Source organism: Simochromis diagramma, unplaced genomic scaffold (genome assembly GCF_900408965.1).
Source record: "Simochromis diagramma unplaced genomic scaffold, fSimDia1.1 OVJJ01000514.1, whole genome shotgun sequence".
Lineage (NCBI taxonomy): Eukaryota > Metazoa > Chordata > Actinopteri > Cichliformes > Cichlidae > Simochromis > Simochromis diagramma.
In genome coordinates this window covers 2,688,420-2,709,140 of record NW_024387346.1, presented here as the reverse complement: position 1 = coordinate 2,709,140, position 20,721 = coordinate 2,688,420, and the positions used below count along the sequence as shown (strand labels likewise).

General features: G+C 45.9%; 1 long non-coding RNA gene across 1 annotated transcript; it reads left to right on the top strand.

Annotated features, from left to right (window-relative positions):
• Nucleotides 1-121: 121 nt before the first annotated feature.
• Nucleotides 122-20,669, top strand: LOC120718305. Its single transcript, XR_005692445.1, has 4 exons — nucleotides 122-132; nucleotides 3,371-3,383; nucleotides 13,308-13,311; nucleotides 20,554-20,669. It is a non-coding gene; the product is annotated as an uncharacterized LOC120718305 (long non-coding RNA).
• Nucleotides 20,670-20,721: the final 52 nt, after the last annotated feature.

Sequence of the window (20,721 nt, the reverse complement as noted above, 5' to 3'; positions counted from 1 at the left end):
GTATATATTATCTAGGATTTTAAAAGAAACTTTCTTAACTTTATTGCTTAAGCAAAATTTTCCTATATGTAGCCAAATTTAGTTCAGTTTAATTCCGTCTTTCCTGGGCTTTGCAGCACACCTCTTAGTATCGTGTCAAACACCACTGAATATTCTTTGGGGGTGATGGGTAAATTAAACTTTGATAAAAAGCACAAAAATTGCTTTTTTTGCAGATGGCTGCTGGTTATTTGTGAATCGCCTAGGCCTCGCCCAGAGAACCACCATCGCCACTTCCAGGACAACTGGATGGGCCTGGCCCTTTCCATACGCCAGGGATCTTTATGATGTGGTGACTCGATGGCTACAACCTGGTCCCAGATAAAGGGAGGCTGAGCTGGCTAAGCTCGTGGTGATGGAGCAATTCGTGGAGGGACTGCATTCAATTCTGGTCCATCAAACCCATCAAAGAGGCAGAGTGGGTGGAGGTTAGGTGTGTGCATGGGGACATTCATAAATATCTCATAGTACTGCCAGAAATGAACTACAAGGGCAAAACACAAAGAATTTAGGCCATGGTCAGAATCCCACCTGATGCATCCCTTAATTCTGGGAACAGATTGGTCGGGGTTTAATAATGTCTTGGGGCAGTGTGCGTTCATGACTGATAGAGATCTGTAGTGTTTTTGTTACGCTCAGTCAACCTCGTCCGACTCTGGGAGGAGAAGATGGCTGTGATGTCTCAGCAGACCCTTCTGCAGTAATTCACTCCACAGGAGATTTCCCAGTAAAGCATTCTCGTGATGACATTCTACGCTCAGCCTTTGGCCAAGAAATGAAAAGTTCAATGGACCACCCGGATGTAGTGCAGAACTGCCGAAAGTGAGTCATGACACTTGCATGGAAGAGGAAAACAAGAAGGAACAATGCCAAAAAGAAATGTGAAGGCTCATTGTAACCCCATGGCAAAAAAATCTTAGGGGGTAGTGCGCCAATAGTGTGTGTCCTTCCTGGAGTGTCAGCTGGTGAATCATGCAGCCAATTATTGGATTATGGATATGGATTATATGGATTAGTTCTTCTTTTATTTTCTCTCTCAGAAAGGGGGGGGCTCAGAAAAGAATTACCAACCAGCGCCAACACAGAGAGATGGGAAAAAGGGACAAGGGAGCAGGCGCGCAGGGAGGACCCTGGGGCTGGAACACACAGGCAACACATGTGAGGCAGATCAATGGAAAGAAAAGGGAAGAGGAGGGAGAGCCAAGTCGGAAAGAATCAGGCAGCCTCCGGCCCCACTGCCCCACATATTCAGTGCCACTCTCGACCCACCTGGTGACAAGAGACAATACAGGAAAACAAAATAAACCTCCATATGACCAACCCACAAGTCTCGTAACCCCTATTCTCCCAGTTGATCCAGCAACGTGACTCCCCAACAGCATCCCAATCTGCCCTTAACACCTACAGAGAGTCCTACTGTGCATTACATAGATATAGTTATGAGTTAAATGTGTCAATGTGTGCTAAACTAGTACTGTGCATTAAAAGAATCAAGACAGGTGATGTCCAAAACCAACCCCACGTCAGACACGGAAGTGGAGTCAGAGCCACCAATCCTGACTGAGATCTTGAAACTGCAAAACAGAATTGAAGAGTTAACGATAGAGCAATATAGAGACCCAATTAGAATTAATGATATGCTTAGAAAGGACAATTAAGAATATCCATTGTGGAATTCGATCACAGGCAAAATCAGCTTTCTAGAGTCATATCTAATAAGTTAATGAATGGAGACCATGTTTCTATAAAGTGTGTCATACTTTTCTTTAAAGAGGCAGATACTCTTTCCATTGATATGTGCTCAATTAGGATATTCAATCAATGATTAATGCTCAGTGATTGTTTCTTTTTCCAGTTGATAAGTATTATTGGCTTTGAGTGTGGGTTTACCTTGTTTGGTTGGAAGACTAATTGAAGTTATGTGAATGAGTAAGCACAAATGAGGAGACAATGGGATTCTGCAGCCCAAGACAGAGGAAAGATTTTGAGTGCTGAACAGGTGAACACAGCCGTAGCGCATGAAAATATGTGCCTGCAGTGTTTTGAATACATTGAATACAAAGTCAAGCATGGAGATGGGTATGTATATTGATTTTGTGACAAAAATTTATTTATGTAGTTGAAAGAGAGTTTTTTTGTTTTTTGGGGAAAGAGGTGAGATGTCCTTTGCAAATGTAGGTGTTTGTACAGTTATGTGAAGCATAGGAAATCTTTTCTTAATTGCATTTTTAAGTTGTAGGTAGTAGAGAATATTTCTTTTGTCTAATATTTGAAACAGCTTAGAGACTGACATGAGCCTAGTATCTATAAAGGTGTGATGAAAATGTGAGATTCTTTTCTTCTCCCATGTTCTAAAGTGAAGAGTTGCTCTGTTAATCTGAAAATCTGGATTGTGCCAAATTGGAGATTATGCCAAAGAATTGCAATCCCAAGGGTTTTCCATCAAGCTGTTGAGGTGGAGATCAACTGTTTTTTGAAACTGTTATTGCATTTAAAAGAGTAAGAGAGGAAATTTGAGGTTGTTACAATCTATTTGTTCTAATTCTATCCAGGAGTTGTGGACTGGATTTGAGTTAATCAGTTTCATATTATATGGTATCTTACGGAGCCCCCCAGGGGACATGGGAGAAAAAAAAATTAGGGAGGAAAAAAAAAAAAATTAGGGAGGAAAAAAAAAAAATTAGGGAGGAAAAAAAAATTAAGACGGACTTTTGCGAGCGCTCGCAATACTTATGCGAGATCTCGCAATACTTTTGCGAGATCTCGCAAAAGTCCGTCTTAATTTTTTTTTCCTCCCTAATTTTTTTTTTTTTCCTCCCTAATTTTTTTTTCTCCCATGTCCCCTGGGGGGCTCCGTAGTATCTGGTTAGCTAAATAGTAATGTAAAAAAAACAATGATGCCTCACCAGAGCCCTGTTACATTTGTTTTTCTGGAGAGTTGAGAAACCTTTTAGCTTTTCTGTTTTTCCAGTAGAATTTTATGATGTTGCAGATTTTAACATCCATGTAGTTGCTAAAAATAACCCCATCAGCACGGCATTTAATCTGTTATTAGACTCAACTATCTTCTCTCAAAATGGAAAAGAACCAGATTATTATCTTGTTAATAATTTTACCCCATCACTATATGTATGACTCTGGATACTGTAGCTCCTGTAAAAAAAGAGAGCCTCAAGTCAGAGGTACTTGACTCCCTGGTATAACCCTCAAATGCACAACTTACAGCAGATAACTTTTAAGCTGGAGAGGAAAAGATGTATCCCAAATTTAGAAGATCATCATTTGGCCTGCAAAAATGGTTTGCTGCTTTATGAAAAAGCCCTCTGAAAAGCAAGAACATCTCAGTATTCATCACTGTTTGAAGAAAACCCTAGGTTTCTCTTCATGACTGTAGCCAGGCTAGAGAGAACCCCCCCACACACACACACACTTTTTGTGAAGCAAATGATTTATGACACAGGACACAATATAGGAAGTAATAAAAAGTTATGACAGTCATAATTTTTATGACATATGGTAAAAATATAATATTTTATAATGGAGTAATAATCATATGATTCATTCATATGGCTCAATCATATGAATGATGTACCACAGGCCTTCAAACTGGTAGTAGTTAAACCCTTACTTAAAAAGCCATCTCTTGAGCGTGCTGCCTTAGCTAATTATAGGCCAGTCTCCCAACTTTCCTTTCATCTAAAAATTCTTGAAAGAGTAGTTGTTGGGCTTCTCTCCACTGGATCTCTGTTAGATCCAGAATATAATATACTCTTTGTACTTTTAGCTTCTACTTTTTTACATCACACTGTGCACTTCAGGACATTCAAATATGAAAGGTTTTTTTAGAGAGTCAAACAGGAGCTTGTACTTACAATCATGTTACTGCTGAGTGATCTTATGAAGTGATAACTTTCATCCATGTAACCTGACAAATATTATTGTTATTTTAGTTCATTTTCACAGACAGCTAAAGTTTTGAGCACTATGTGCTTTCATGTTTCATTTAAAATTCTTTAGTCCATCCACATAAATCCATCCACACACAGACTAAGGCTACGTCCACATGTACCCGGGTATTTTTGAAAACGCAGATTTTTCTATGCGTTTGCACCTTTCGTTTTTGCATTTAGGTGTGGACGAGAAAAATGGAGAAAACACAGCGTCAAAGGTGTGCGCCTTTTTTGACGTCGCACTGTGCGCCACGTTATTGTTTCGGTGAAATGAATTTCGACAATACTGTTACTGTTAATTGTACTCTGTGCAGTGTTTAAATGCTTACATATACACACACAGTTACTGTCCCTCCACACATACGACTCGGTTCTGCTTCTATGCCCCATCCTTGTTTACTATTTCCCACCGAGGCTTCTAGACTTCTGATTGGCCAACATTTCTGCACGGTTGGGAATATATCGCCACCTGTTGCTTTGGCATGTTCCTAGCAGCGTTTTCCTTCATTTCTGCCTTTATGTGTGGACGGGATTATTTTTTAAAACGAAAACGGAAAATCTCTGTTTTCAAAAATACCCGTGTACGCGTGGACGTAGCCTAAATCGATTTTGAATTGCCCTGTACTTGAAAGAGATTTGATGGAGGAGGAACCGAGGGGAAAAGTTCTTCTTTCATATAAGGAACAAAACCAAAATGTCCATCACAGGAACTCAGAAAATAGTCCAACACAAAATGTCCATGAAAAGCACAAAACAGGTGGGCCAATAACAACCATGGGCTGCAGGGAATAGAGTCCAGAAACATAGTTCAGGGGGCCGACCCCGGTCCCGACAGTACAGGAGCCAAGGGGAAACAGTTCTGGGAGACGACCGTGCGGGCGGCGACGGGGAAACAGTTGTGGGGGCCGACGACGACGGCGATGACGTCCAGTTGGTGGCCCAGAAAGTGCGGGGTGCAGAACGTGGCTTGGGCGGCGGTGTGGCAGCCGCAGGACCAGGCGAGGCAGAAGCTGAGGCTGACGCTGGACCAGGCGACGGCGTGGCAGCTGCGGACGGTGACACTGCAGGTGTCTGTGTGCCGCTTCCTACGGGAGGGGTAAGCGGGCGGAGAAAACCGCTGAGCCTCCGGCATGCAGAACGGCGACGCCGAGGCTGGAGCATGGGCATCTGAAGAGACGCAGAGAATTCCCACTTGAAGCGGCCGCGGCTTGGGTGCAGGTGAAGCAGCAGGTGGGGGCTTTCGGCAGCTCCTGGGACCTCCGAGAGCCAGCCGAGTTCCTCGGAAAATCCGCCCGTAGTCAGGAGTGCGCCACGGCCTAAAGCTCCTCCTCCAGCTGGGCAAAGGCAGCATCCTGACGCTCACGCAGCTGAGAGCAGTTTGCTGGGTCCGTGTAATGGTCGCGATCTTCTGTCATGTTTCAGCTGTGTGGCAGGCAGGAATTGGACCCAGACGCAAACTCACGGGGACAGAACTTGAACTCAAAAGCACAGCTTTATTGCTGGAAAACAGATCACAAACAGTACAAAACTAAACTGGGAAAAGCTAATTATAATGTACACCAGGAGACACGGGGAGAATCACACACAGCATGAGGGAGATCGCGAGACTGACACAGAGAAACTCAGGGCTTAAATACACTGGGAAATAATGAGGGGAATGAGACACAGAAGGGGAGCACAGCTGGGAGAAATCGGACATAACGAGACCCAAGGGAAGCAAACTCAATACATTCACGTAGGACACAGACCTTCAAAGTAAAACAGGAAATGTAACATAGACTTGACTAGGGGAGACAGAGCAATTAAGAAACACAGAACAACAACAAAGAGACACAGAGTGCAGCTACTAAATACTCAGAAAACTAAACAGAATACAAGAAAGCCAAAGATGCTAGACTATAGAATAAACTGGGGCAACAAAGAGAACTAAGATCATAATACAAAAACTCAGAGACACAAGAAACTCAAAACACTGGGTCACCGACCCAGGACCGTGACACAAACAGTCAACACAACACAGCATTTCAGTCAACCAGTAAAATAAATTGTAAAGATCACAATTTAGGCCAGAATTAAATATTGATCCTTTTATTTCACTCCATTTTAAATTTGCCATGGCTGTCATTCAGTTTGCCATCGCAAAGAAGACTGAAGAGCCTCCGGGCTACATCCGGCAGACTGAGAGACAGTTTCGACTCACCCATACAAAACTCTGAACCTCCACCATCACTCTCACTGATTTCCCCACCCCACTTGGACACGAACTCTTGCCCACAAACACTCCTCATCATGCAAACAGTGGTTCACCTTCTGTTGGCCATCTCTGTGCATAAATCACAGCTTTTCACATGTCTAACAAAAAAAGGTCTGGCACCATACCATAAAGTCCTCCATCAAAATCACTTTTGTTTATATGAAGCAGCAGTAGGATCATCTTCTTGGACGGGGACAGCAGCAGCTTCTTGAACATCCTCTATCTGCTGCAGGTTGAAGGCTCAGTCATCAGTGGAAACCTGGGAAGCATAACTCTCCCTGCATCTGTAATCACACAAGCAGCAAACAAACTTTAATAAATCTCTGTTGAATGCATCAGCTGATAATGTTATTGTGAGCCCTGCACCGCTGGCCCGGCCATTTATTTTTTAATGCACCTTCTCAGATTAATTCACTGCGTGTTGTGCCCAGGGCTGGACTGGGACAAAAAATCGGCCCAGGCATTTTGACTAGAGACCGGCCCACCAGGTATTAAAGCCATAAAGCCTTGGAATGAAAACGAACGCTGTTGTGACAGTGATATACACTGTCTTGTTGGTATATGGATGATTTCTATACATTTTACATCAAATTAAAATGTTAGTTGTAAGATTCAGATAATTATTTATTAAAAGCTAGACATTTTAAATGAGAATAAGAAAGAAAAGTATTTCTTTATGCCCCCCTTTCCCTGTTAATGCCCTACCTGGCCCCCCTGGCAAAACTTTCCTAGACCCGCCCCTGCACAGTTACCAGCTGTCAGCTATTTAGAAAAGGATCCTGGTGTTATTTGTCTCTCAGAAACAGTTCATAACTTCCCTTCAACTCATTCATGTCACCTAAAAGGTAAACCTGTTTTTCCATCACCTGTTCAGCTCTGATGATTCAGTAAGGACATCTCCTGGTTTCATCTTCATGTTTCCCTCTCACCAGATAACCAAACCGATATCATGACCAGCAGCTTTTACAGCTGTGGCTCCAGCAAACATCAGCTGATACTAGAAATTAATATTAAATAAATTCTAACAACAGCTGATCAAGCTTAAACGTGCTGCTGTTGTTTAGCGCGACATCCGCTGGTTTCCTCTTTCTGGCGCAAAGTGGGCGATAAACAAGAGTGAAAAGCTGATCAGCTGATCATTGATCAGTTTCATGATTGAAGTAGCAACAGGAGAGGGAGGGGGAGAGAATGAGAGAAGAAGAGGCAGCTGACAGCGTAAAGACAGAATAACTCCAGCTTTGTGTCTTTTTTCATTCTAGCTGAAGTACGGTACAAACTGTGTTCCTTTTCAGCTCAATACGAAACGTGTAATATTTTCTCTGAATACGGGACGATTCCACTTTTTACCAAACGGTTGGCAACTCTACTAACTAACCTTATGAATAAAATAAAGTTCACTATCAGTAACATCCTAGCACCCACCCAGCTGTATAGAAACTCTGTCATGCTAGCTAGTACGCAGTACAAGTTATTGACTGTAAAAATGAAAATGAACTACACCTAAACTTGGTTTATATCTGACCCAGCTAGACTGCAGGTCATAACTTCTTACCTGAAGTTCAGCTCACCTCGGACCAGCGGCCGCCTCGGGTCTCTCCTCCTCCTGCTTCCCCTTTCCCTCATCCACCTGCTGGCCTCTGTAGAAGCTCTGCTATAGCCACCACTAAACAACTGACTTATTTTGACACATCAGCCAGCATCTGGCCAATTCACCACCTTTCATTGTTTATACTGTTACAAAAATAAATAAATAAATAAAATAAAGTCATCGGCCCATAAAAACAAAAAATCACCATCAGCCCACCGGGCAAATGCCTGATGGCCAGTCCAGCTATGGTCGTGCCATCAGTTAACCCTTTAGCAAAATGAGGGATAGAAAACACCACGGCAATGGAGAAACAGTAGAGCAACAGATTTCCAGCTTCCAGTAAATGGTGTTAGGAGGAAGGAGCACAAAGCTGAGCTTGTCCCTGCTAACTGGCGCTGCCAGATGGGTGGAGCTATGAAGTATGCTGTAGCTTTTGCTGTTGGAGCTGCGATTTGCTTGGGAGCATGAGTACGGTGTGGCTTCTGGGTTCGGTGCTGATGTCTGTCGGCTTTTCGGCTAACTTGCTCAGCGTGTGGGTCCGTTTCAGAGTGACATGAGAGGAGCTGCTCATTCGCTGGTTGGCGACCCCGCTGGTTGGTGACCCCACTGGTTGGCGACCCCACTGGTTGGCGACCCCGCTGGTTTTTGCTGAAGTGGCGGGCCTCCGAAATCACTTCATAACTGGATTTATCAGAGATGAGCTGACTGGATGGATCAACGTAGCGGGCTGCATGTCGGGTGGTAAGAAAACTGCTAGAAGGTTGTCAGCATTCGGCCTCTCGGAAGCGCCGGCGTGACGTTCAGTGTGTTTCTTTGATTGCTGGAGGAAAAGCAATGAACCCAGAGCTTGAGTAGTCATCTGATGCGCTGACGGATGAGAGGACGATTGTAGTGAATGGAAGGGTGAGTAAAATTATGTTACTCCTGTGAGATAAGCTGTGTCATCCAGTTCTGAACTGAAGAAGCCTCTCGGATGAGAGGCGAAACGTCTTCAAGCAACTTAAAGAAGTCCAGACGCTTTTCTTTGCAATCTCCTTTGACTTTCCAAAGAGACATTAAGAACTACAAAGTCTTTGTTTTCACAGAGACATGGCTGGACCCTTCCATCCCTGACGCGGCCATTGTCCCCGAGGAACTCTCCATTGACCGCCAGGACAGAACAAAGGACTCTGGTAAATGTAGGGGAGGTGGCGTGTGCATAATGACCAACAAACGGTGGTGCACTGATGTACAGACAGTTTCGTCGGGGTGCTCTCCTGATCTTGAACACCTTATGATCAGATGAGGTCCCTTTTATCTGCCCAGGGAGTTTACGGGGGTATTCTGTACTGCTGTTTATATCCCACCCCCCACGCTGAAACCACACAGGCACTGGACGAACTGTTTGATATTATCGACCAGCAGGAAACGTTACACTCGGAGACTGCTTTTATCATTGCTGGCGACTTGAAGAAAGTTCTCCCGAAGTTTTACCAGCACTTAAACTTTCCAACGCGTGGTGAGAACATCTTAGACCATGTTTATTCTCCATACGCACATGCTTACAAAGCCCGCCCCGACCTGCCTTTGGAAAATCAGATCACTCCCCGGTTCTGCTGCTGCCAGCCTATAGGCAGAAGCTGAAAAGCAACCAGCCCATGACATTCAGTTCAACGCTGGACCGACCAATCAGACAGTGGCCTGCATCACTGCTTCAGCATCACAGACTCGGAAGTCTTCTGGGCTGCCGCTGACAACAATGTCAACAATTAATCTGAGTACGTAACAGACTTTATTCACAAATGCGTCAATGACGTTGTACCACGGGCTATTGTATGAACCCTACCCCAACCAGAAGCCGTGGGTTGACAGAGAGGTCTGCGCAGCGCTCAGAGCGCGGACTGCGGGCTTTAAATCTGGAGACCCAGATAAATACAAAACATCCCAGTATGCACTCAGGAAAGCAATAAAGACGGCCAAGGGACAGTACAAAGAAAAGGTGGAACTCTGCTACAGCAACTCCAACACCAATAACATATGGAGTGATCTGAACACCATCACAGACTACAAAGGAAACAGCGGCAGAGTCAGGGAGGTAACTGCTTCTCTACCTGATGAGATTAACACCTTCTATGCACTCTTTGATAAACATATATCTCAGGAGCTTTTGCTGGAAGAGGAGAGCTGCCCTCTTCAAATATCTCAGGCAGTCGTGTGTAAATACTTCAGGAAAGTAAACACTCGAAAAGCTCTTGGACAAGACAACTTTCCAGGTCAGGTTTTCAAAGCATGTGCCCATGAGCTGGCAGGTGTCTTCACAGACATTTTTAACCTTTCCCTGCTCCAGTCTGCTGTCCCAAAATGTTTTAAGAGGACAACCACCATCCCTGTCTCTAAGAAAATTAATGTGAGCTGTCTAAATGACTATCGCCCAGTAGCAGTCACCTCCATTGCCATGAAGTGCTTAGAGTGCAGAGTCAAAGCTCACATCACAACTTCATACTGCCCTCTCTCACCTGGACCAGAAAAACCCATATGTATGGATGCTGTTCATAGTCTATAGCTCTGCCTTCAACACCATTATACCATCCAGACTCATCATGAAACTCAGTGACCTGAACATCAGTTCCTCCCTGTGCAGCTGGATCCTAGACTTCCTGACAGACAGACCTCAGGTGGTTCGGATCGACAGCATCACCTCATCCACACTCACACTTAGTACAGGTGCCCCCCAGGGATGTGTGCTCAGCCCCCTGCTGTACACCCTGTTCACCCACGACTGTACAGCAACACACAGCTCCAACACTGTCATCAAACTTGCAGATGACACCACCATTATCGGCTGCATTTCTGATGGAGATGAGATGGCATACAGGGCAGAGGTGAGAGCACTGACATCATGGTGCCGCGACAACAACCTGCTGTTTAACGTCAGCAAAACCAAGGAGCTCATCGTGGATTACAGGAGACTGCAGAGAGGAGGCCACACCCCCATCCACATCGAAGGGGCAGAGGTGGAGAGAGTCATCTGCTTCAGATTCCTGGGCATCAACATCAGCGAGGATCTGAGCTGGTCACACCATGTTGGTGTGATCTCAAAAGCAGCAAGACAGCGGCTCTTCTTCCTGCGGCGCCTGAGAAGATTCAGCATGAGCCCCAGAATAGTAACAAATGTCTACAGATGCACTATTGAAAGTATTCAGACTGGCTGATGGCCAGCCATCTCTATAGACAGCGCTGTGTGAGGAAGACACAGTGGATCCTCTCTGATCCCAGCCACAGACTAATCACACTCCTGCTGTCCAGCAGGCGGTTCAGGAGCATTCAGACCCGCACTACCAGACACTGAGACAGTTTTTACCCAAAAGCCAACAGGCTTTTGAACTGCTGACATTCTATATAAACCATTACACACTCACTACAATTACAGGGCTCTACACACTGTCACTTCAACAAAAGCCACTTAAATGCTCATTTCACAAGTTTTGCACAAACTGTAAATACTCTTGCACAAACTGTAAATACCAACTTGTCTTAAATTCTCCATCCATCCATCGATCCATCTTCATCCGCCGGGTCGCGGGGGCAGCAGCCTAAGAAGAGAAGCCCAGACCTCCCTCTCCCCAGCCACCTCCTCCAGCTTATCTGGGGGAACACCAAGGCGTTCCCAGGCCAGCCGAGAGATATAATCTCTCCAGCAGCGGCTATACTCTGAGCCCCTCCCGGATGGCCGAACTTCTCGCCCTATCTGAGAGGCCAGCCACCCTTGAGGGTAGGGACGTAGATCGACCGGTAAATTGAGAGCTTTGCTTTTACACTCAGCTCCCTCTTCACCACGACGGACTGGTGCAGCGTCCGCATCACTGCAGCCGCCGCACCAATCTGTCTGTCAATCTCCGGCTCCCTTCTCCCATCACTCGCGAACAAGACCCCGAGATACTTGAACTCCTCCACTTGGGGCAGGAACTCATCCCCGATCCGGAGTGGGCACTCCACCCTTTTCCGGCTGAGAACCATGGCCTCAGATTTGGAGGTGCTGATCCTCATTCACACTCGGCTGCGAACCGTTCCAGTGCGAGCTGGAGGCCTTCACCCGATGAAGCCAACAGAACCACATCATCCGCGAAAAGCAGAGATGAGATTCTGAGGCCACCGAAGTGAAAGCCCTCCGCCACTTGGCTGCGCCTAGAAATCCTGTCCATAAAAATTATGAACAGAATCAGTGACAAAGGGCAGCCCTGGCGGAGCCCATCACCCACCGGGAACGAGTCCGACTTATTGCCGGCAATGCGAACCAAGCTCTTGCAATGGTTGTATAGGGATTGAATGACTCGTAGCAACGGGCCAGACACCCCATACTCCCGCAGCACCTCCCACAGGACACCCCAAGGGACACGGTCGAATGCCTTCTCCAAGTCCACAAAACACATATAGACTGGTTGGGCAAACTCCCATGCACCCTCAAGTATCCTTGAGAGGATAAAGAGCTGGTCCAGTGTTCCGCGACCAGGGCGAAAACCGCATTGTTCCTCCTGTATCCGAGGTTCGACTAGCAGACGAACTCTCTTTTCCAGCACCCTGGCATAGACTTTCCCAGGGAGGCTGAGGAGTGTGATCCCCCTGTAGTTGGAACATACCCTCCGGTCCCCCTTCTTAAAGATGGGGACCACCACCCCGGTCTGCCAGTCCAGGGGTACTGCCCCTGATCTCCCCGCAACATTGTAGAGGCGTGTCAACCAGGACAGCCCTACAACGTCCAGAGCCTTCAGGAACTCGGGGCGGACCTCATCAACACCAGGGGCACTGCCACCAAGGAGTTGTTTAACTGTCTCAGTGACCTCTCCTCCGGAAATTGGCGGGTGATTCCTCTCATCCCTAGACTCTGCTTCCTCCTCGGAAGACGTGTCAGTGGGATTAAGGAGGTCCTCGAAGTATTCCTTCCACCGCCTGACAATTGTCTCAGTCGAAGTCAGCAGCGCTCCGCCAGCACTATACACAGTGCAGGTAGAGCACTGCTTTCCCCTCCTGAGACGCCTGATGGTTTGCCAGAATCTCTTCGAGGCAGTCCAAAAGTCTTTTTCCATGGCCTCTCCAAACTCCTCCCACACCCAAGTTTTTGCTTTAGCCACTGCCCGAGCCGCATTCCGTTTGGCCTGTCGATATCTGCCGGCTGCCTCCAGAGTCCCACAGGCTAACCAAGCCCGATAGGACTCCTTCTTCAGCCTGGTGGCTCCCCTCACCTCTGGTGTCCACCATTTGGTTCGGGGATTACCACCACGGCAGGGACCAACCACCTTGCGGCCACAGCTCAATGCAGCAGCTTCGGCAATGGAGACGCTGAACATGGTCCACTCGGACTCAATGTCCCCAGTCTCCCTCAGAATGCTGTTGAAGCTCTGCCGGAGGTGTGCGTTGAAGATCTCGCGGACTGGGGCCTCTGCTAGACGTTCGCAGCAAAGCCTCACTACGCGTTTAGGTGCAGATGGTGAGGCACCAGGTCTGTCCAGCGTCCTCCCCCACCACCTGATCCAACTCACCACCAGGTGGTGATCAGTTGACAGCTCAGCCCCTCTCTTTACCCGAATGTCCAGAACATATGGTCGCAGGTCTGGTGAGACGATTAAAAAAACGATTGTCGACCTGCGGCCTAGAGCGTCCTGGTGCCACGTGCACTTATGGACACTCTTATGTTCGAACAAAGTGTTCGTTATGGCCAAACTGTGATTTGCACAGAAGTCCAATAACAAAACACCACTCGGGTCCGATCAGGGAGGCCGTTCCTCCCGATCACGCCCCTCCAGGTCTCGCTGTCATTACCCACGTGAGCACTGAAGTCTCCCAGCAGGACAACAGAGTCTCCAGGTGGAGCACCTTCCAGCACCCCACCCAGGGACTCTAAGAAGGCTGGGTACTCTGAACTGCCACTTGGCGCATAAGCGCAGATGACAGTCAGGACCCGTTCCCCAACCCTAAGGTGCAGGGAACAAACTCTCTCATCCATCGGGAAAAACCCCAACGTACCGGCAGCAAGCCAAGGGGATATTAGAATACCCACCCCAGCCTGCCGCCTCTCACCAGGGGCAACTCCAGACTGAGACAGAGTCCAGCCCCTCTCCAGGAGACTGGTTCCAGAGCCCAAGCCATGTGTAGAGGTGAGCCCGACTATATCTAGCCGGTACCTCTCAACCTCGCGCATTAACTCAAGCTCCTTCCCCACCAGAGAGGTGACATTCCATGTCCCAATTGCCAGTCTTGGCAGCCGGGGATCAGTCCGCCAGGGCCTCCGCTCCTGGCCACCGCCTGGCACACAATGCACCCAACCCCTATGGCGCCTCCTGCGGGAGGATGGGCCCATGTCCCCTTTTCGGGCTGTGCCCGGCCGGGCCCCACTCTTTGTCTGGTCCCTCACCCAGGACCAATTTGCCATGGGAGACCCTACCAGGGGGCAAAAGCCCCAGACAACATAGCCCCTGGGATCCCTGGGACACACAAACCCCTCCACCACGATAAGGTAGCAATTCACAAAGAGCAGGGCTCTAGACTAACTTTTTGCCATGGGCATACCGGTACGCCTAACTTTTTAAAGTTAGGCCCTCCTACAAAACTGCTCAAAGAAGTCCTGCCATTAATTAATGCTTCAATGATGCTAAAAAACTAGTTCATGCATTTATTACTTCCAGGCTGGAGTACTGTAATTCATTGTTATCAGGGTGTCCTAAAAAGTCCCTGAAAAGCCTCCAGCTAATCCAAAATGCTGCAGCAAGAGTACTGACAGGGACTAGAAAGAGAGAGCAGATTTCTCCTGTATTGGCTTCCTGTTAAATCCAGACTCGAATTCAAAATCCTGCTCCTCACATACAAGGTCTTAAATAATCAGGCCCCATCTTATCTTAATGACCTTGTAGTACCATATCACTCCATTAGACCACTTCGCTCTAATGCTGCAGGCTTACTTGTTGTTCCTAGAGTATTTAAAAGTAGAATGGGAGGGAGAGCCTTCAGTTTTCAGGCCCCTCTTCTGTGGAACAAGCTTCCAGTTTGGATTCGGGAGACAGACACTATCTCTACTTTTAAGATTAGGCTTCAGAATTTCCTTTTTGCTAAAGCATATAGTTAGGGCTGGACCAGGTGACCCTGAATCCTCCCTTAGTTATGCTGCAATAGACGTAGGCTGCCGGGGGATTCCCATGATGCATTGAGTTTTTCCTTTCCAGTCACCTTTCTCACTCACTATGTGTTAATAGACCTCTCTGCATTGAATCATATCTGTTATTAATCTCTGTCTCTCTTCCACAGCATGTCTTTATCCTGTTTTCCTTCTCTCACCCCAACCAGTCGCAGCAGATGGCCCCGCCCCTGCCTGAGCCTGGTCCTGCTGGAGGTTTCTTCCTGTTAAAAGGGAGTTTTTCCTTCCCACTGTCGCCAAAGTGCTTGCTCATAGGGGGTCATATGATTGTTGAGTTTTTCTCTGTATCTATTATTGTGCGATCTACTGTGCAATATAAAGCACCTTGAGGCAACTGTTGTTGTGATTTGGCGCTATATAAATAAAATTGAATTGAAATTAAAGCTGAGGAGCACGAGCCAAAGATTTTCATTATTGGTAAATGTGGCTACACTGTTTATCCATACATGACAATAAAACTTGAAACTTAATTTATTAAAAATACATTTCTGTATGTCAGATGCCCAGAAAGAGCAGTCCTAACTACAACTATATATTCACCAGGATTATATGTGCAGGGTCAGAGGGGGGCATTAAATAACAACAGAAAAAAACTGAATCATGCATGAACTCAAGTTCAGGTAAATATGATGACTTATGGAAGTTAAGTAAAGCAAACCTAGTCAAATCAGTCCTAAAGGATAAAAAATTCCATCGCCCACTGATCTGATGGATCTAACTCAGTGCATCATCACTGCCTTTGCCAGGGCTAACGGGTGTTTTTGCCTGGATTTCAGAAGGAGAGAAACTCCAAATTTTGTTTTCAGTTGCTCGTCGTTGTACTTATTTTCTGTTTGTAGTTGTTTTGTGCATCATTTTACTTTTTTCATCTGCCTTTTCTTTAATTTCTCTGTAATAATTCTAATCTTAAAGTGTTTAAATTACCGTCTTTTAGTGGCTTTGCAGAAATTTGTTGAGGGCAGCCTTTTGTCTCTCCAAAGGAACAATAACATCAAAGTCCAGCATTTAAAACAATCTTTCATATATTCTTCTTCTAGTAGTTGGGAAATGTGACCTTTGTTAAAAGGATTCTTTGGGTTTTTTGCAGTTTATTGGTCTAGGGCCCTGGTTCTCACTTTGGGTATGAAAGGTCCTTGGTTCAAATCCTGGACAAGCCTGTGTGGTGCTCGGGGCTTTACTGCTGAGCTGTTCTTGCAAGTGCTGGGCTACTATACTTTGCTATTATTAAAAACTCTCTCAAAAGCCTTCAGTTGCTCCAAAAATGCAGCAGCAAGAGTACTGGAAGGGTCTAGAAAGAGAGAGCACACAATCTTTCTTATATTGAATCCCATTTAATATCTTTCCCTACAAAGTCTTGAATAATCTAATCTTTTAAGATTATACTTAAAACATTATTGAAGGCAGTGACAGTAGCGAATGTAAACAGGTAGATGATTCCCTCCTCGGGTCTGTGAGGGTTTAAATGCCATTTGATGATTTTCTGAGCGATCAAGGCAATCTTTCATACATTCTTCTTCATTCAGTCGTTCACAAATGTGACATCGTTAAAAGAATGCTAATGCTTTCTGTGGCTTGTTGGCCTAGGGATCTAATTCTCACTCTGTGGGGTAGAGATCCTGGGTTCAAATCCAGAGGGAGCCATGAGGTGTTAAAAACTTTGCTGCTTGACTGTTCATGCAAGTGCTTGACTCCTTTATGTTTGTTACTTTCAGGATTTCCTTAAAAAGCCTTCAGTTGCTGCAAAATTATTCAGCAAGAGTACTGGCAGTAACTAGAAAAAGAGCAACATGATTTCTGTTCATTGGCTCCATTTTAAATCAAGAATTGATTGGAATATTCTATTTCATAGATGGGAAATAAATACAAATATTTTGTTACTGTTACTGTAGAATTCTTGAGTACAGTACAATTCTATTGATTTGTTGCACTTAAAAAAACATTTAGTATTTCAAAATTTGGATACATAATTGGGGAGAACATGCGTGGGTTCTCTCTGGGTGCTCCGGCTTCCTCCCACCGTCCAAAGACATGCAGCTTGTGGGGATAGGTTAATTGGATAATCCAAATTGTCACTAGGTGTGAATGTGCGAGTGAGTGTGAATGGTTGTCTGTCCTTGTGTGTTAGCCCTGCAACAGACTGGCGACCTGTCCAGGGTGTACCCTGCCTCTCGCCCTATGACAGCTGGGATAGGCTCCAGCGCCCCCCGCGACCCTGAAAAGGATAAGCGGAAGTGAATGGATGGATGAATGGATGGATACATAATTGAACAAAGTCAAGAGAGTTCACATTCTCCACATGTAGCTATTGATTTTACTTTTCTAATCAACTAATTCTCTTCATGAGTTAGTTGAGTCCATCCCCTGCTCTTCACACTCAATTTACTACTGTGGAGTTTTCCTTTTCCCTAACAGTAATAACTTATAGCCATGATAAAGGGAAGTGGGGTGAAGGCCATTAAGTGGTAATTTAAATAACAAAGAACGTGACATTGAAACAAACAAAGACATTACCATGAGGTCTGGAAGTCATCTCCAAGTGACAGTAAGTAGAGAACTATGCTGCTGGAAATGAGTGACACAAAACAAATTTGGATGTGTGACAAGAGAAAGGTGGGGTAGGCCCAGTTGTCTTTCAGTGATCTGCTAGTCAGTCTGCTGCAGCACAGAAGCAGAACATAGAACAACATGTCTACATGTCCCAGTGGATACTGGACTACCTCACTGGACGCCCACAGTATGTGAGGACACAGCGCTGTGTCTCTGCTATGCTGGTCTACAGTACGGGGGCTCCACAGGGAACTGTGCTGGCACCGTTCCTCTTCACCCTCTACACTGCAGACTTCTCCATCAACTCCCCACGCTGCCACCTACAGAAGTTCTCTGACGACTCTGCCATAGTCGGCCTCATCACAGGTGAAGACGACTCAGAGTACAGACAGTGGACTCTGGACTTTGTGGACTGGTGCCAGCAGAACCACCTGCTGATCAACGCTGGGAAAACCAAGGAGTTGGTGGTGGACTTCCGGAGAAGCAAACCAACCACACTGACACCAGTGAACATCCAGGGAGTGGACATTGAGATAGTGGACTCTTATAGTACCTGGGTGTTCACCTGAATAATAAACTGGACTGGAGCCACAACACTGATGCTCTTTATAGGAAGGGTCAGAGCAGACTCTACCTGCTGAGGCGGCTGAGGTCATTTGGAGTACTGGGAGCGCTTTTGAAGACTTTCTATGACTCTTTGCAGTGGGTCAGTATGGGTCTCCAGGAGTAGGATCGGACAGATATGTGGCGGGTCAGTATCAGACAGGACCTACTTAAGAAGTGAAAATTTCTAGTTCATAGGCAGTGGAGTGGGGAACTATGGAAGCCAGGCACAGCTGGCTTTGTTCTTTTGATCATTTTCATGAGGCATTGATGAATCTTTGTTTAATGGTCCGGATGCAAAGAGATGATACCTGCAAAAATAGAGTGCATCGCATATGTGGACCCGTATGAAATACGCCAGTGGAGTAGAGACCCTGACGACTCACCGCCACCCTACCCCAATATTTTTACGTACCTTGTCTGTGGAGTCAGCGCATACAAGCGAACCAGTTTCGTAATTATAAATCTTTGGAGGCTCACATCCAGTTTACAAATGGTAAACTGGACAGTAATACAGAAAAATACAGAAACAAACAAAACAAATTATTAAAGGATGTACAGGGGTTAAGGGGTTAGAGTTCTAAGGAATTGCATTACATTTTGCCTGGATGATGCAGTGATTCAAAAACACATGCCCCATTCTAAAAATCATCTTGATCGTGGCTCAAGTGTTGGGTGTTCGTCTTGTAATCGGAAGGTTGCTGGTTCGAGCCCCGGCTCGGACAGTCTCGGTTGTTGTGTCCTTGGGCAAGACACATCTGCATACCACACTTGTCTTCACTTACTATTTGTACTGATCTTTTTTTTAATCCTTATTTTATCTTGTTCTTTTAACCCTGACCTTGGCATTTGTGAATGGACAGCAAAGGAAGAATTTCATTGCACAGAGAATGCTATTTCTTCTGTACATAAGACAATAAACGCTTTGAATTTGAATTTGAATCAGAGTGCGCGCTTTTAAAAAGCTGTGCGATGGACGGCTGGTGTCGCAGTATTGTCGCTTCCCTGAATGGTAACATGTTTTTGTAAAGACTCTCGAGATTGACTGTACAATCCGCTAAATATTCAGGATTTGTCTCCTTGCCTGAACTGCAGACACACCTAGCTGCTCAGCAGGTGAGATTCTATTTCAACCCACCAAATTCCCCCGACTTTGGTGGTGGCTGGGAGAGAGAGATTCGCTCCTTGAAGCAGGCTCTACAGATGACTTTAGGGGCATAGACTGTAACTGAGGAGGTTCTGCAGACCCTCCTCGCCGAAGTGGAGGGTATTCTGAATTCAAAGCCCCTGGGCTTGTTTTCTCAGATGTAGCTGATGTACACCCTGTTAGTCCAAATACCCTGTTGATGGGGCGGCCAGATGTGTCTCTCTCCCAGGTTGTCTACCTTGAATCGGAGATATTGAGTAAACGGAGATGGCGTCACAGCCAGGTCTTAGCTGAACACTTCTGGAAGCATTTCATTAAATATTATTCTCCAAGCCTGCACACCATACAGAAGTGGCAATTCGAGAGTCTGGACATTCTTGTGGGTGAAGCCGTTATGATTGCAGATCCCCAGCTTCCCCGTTCACTGTGGCCTACAGGACGAATCACAGAAACCTTCCCAGGACCAGATGGACGGGTCAGAACTGTGAAGGTGGAAGTGAGAGGGCGTGCATACACCAGCCCTCTCACACGGCTTGTTCGTCTTCCTGCATTACCAGAGTAATGGATGATTACTGCCCAATGGCCACCGGAGCTCAACAGAAATCTGGGGCGGCTGTTAAAAAGTCCTCCTGTCAAGGTATGAGTTACCTGCACGGGAGGAGCATAATTCCCCCAGGGTGCGCACCCGTCCTCTCCTTGCTGTGGCAATTAACAGTGTAGTCGGAGAGTAACGCTGCTGCAGGCAAGTTATGGACTTGGATTGAATCAGACTAAGGCAGGCAAGTGTGCGTTCATAGACCCAGTAAGTCACATTGGGAACATATTTTATTTCTGTTGCAGTTAATGTACAGATGTAGACACCTGTTACTATTGTGTGTTAGCAGCTATGCTGTAGGAATAAAGTAAGTAGTGGCCTGGCTCCACAGGACATTCCTCATTTCTAAGTTGTTTCAGTTATTGTGGAGAGTTAATGTTCACAAAGATTTTACCTGATGGAGTTACTAAGCTAGCATACGAATCTGTTCTTGTTTATAAAGCCTGCGTACACATGGCGGCGTTTGAGTGAGCAATTGTGTCCACTAGAGGGTGATGTTGACCCACAAATGAGGGAATTGGCCTAAATTGATTATGATTCTGCGTCTATGAAACCTGTTGTGTTATTATGCTAAGCTCCTTCCTGTTATCTGGTTCTGTCCATTTGTAATCTGGTATGGTGTTCTCTGTAATACTGAAGAGTGAGAAATGCTAAACAAGAGAGAGAGATGTTTATGTTATTTCTTATTTGTATTAATTGCAGAACCACATCCTTACTTGCCAGCGAGAGTGTGTGTTGGATATGGGCTCGTGGTAAATAAAGGTCTTCCACTCTGACATCATTCCCCATCTCTGACCGGACGTTATTACCAGGGAACAGTACCGAATCATGTT